The sequence below is a fragment of the Galeopterus variegatus genome, unplaced genomic scaffold (genome assembly GCF_000696425.1).
Source record: "Galeopterus variegatus unplaced genomic scaffold, G_variegatus-3.0.2 Scaffold13220, whole genome shotgun sequence".
Lineage (NCBI taxonomy): Eukaryota > Metazoa > Chordata > Mammalia > Dermoptera > Cynocephalidae > Galeopterus > Galeopterus variegatus.
Window position 1 is genome coordinate 5,009 of NW_007739331.1, and position 754 is coordinate 5,762.

The following is a 754-nucleotide window of genomic DNA, read 5'->3' on the forward strand; positions in this document are numbered from 1 at the left end:
CTGTTGGCAGAATCTAACAACCCAACTCTACTGGCTTCATGCCTATCAGGACAGAAAGGAATATCGATGGTCTCGGATGGTGACAAGTATCAACGACGTGCAACACTTCGGAACAATAAACATTAATGAATCCATAATTAAATGTAGAAAAGCTCAATTCCTCTCACTGTATGTGAATACAAGTGCATACTATATTCACCCTGTTCCCAATGCCTTGGCCTTTGCACCCCATGGAGTAGGTGCATCCACTGTACTCATGACATCAGTGGCCTTAAGCATCCAAGGCCACCAAAGCCAGGAGGAGGGGTGAGGTCAAACAGGATCAGGCCTTGCAGAGGCCACAACCCTGCCCTGGCTGCCCCCTTCCCCTGAGGGAGGATNGACACACAACTACGGAAGCATGATGAAACATCACTTGTTTAACTTGGGCCTGACTCACATGTTAAATCATAATCATACAGAGGTTCTTCTTTCCATGAATGTTCACCTCAATTAGGGGGAGGAGCTAGGTCCCTTATTTCTTAAGGATTGCCCCTCAGTGCTGACAGTATCCCTAAAGGCAGACAAGGCCACCCCAAAACACGACAGTTGCCTCTCCTGCAGCAGGGTGAGCAACCAAGCTAAATATGAGCATGTACTCACTATGGAGAGTCGCTTTTAATTTTTCTGTTTTCTGTGGCTGGCCGGTATGACGATTCAAAGCCTTCACCATGGTGAGCTAAGAGGCCAGCCCAAGGAGAGTCGCCTTTAAGGT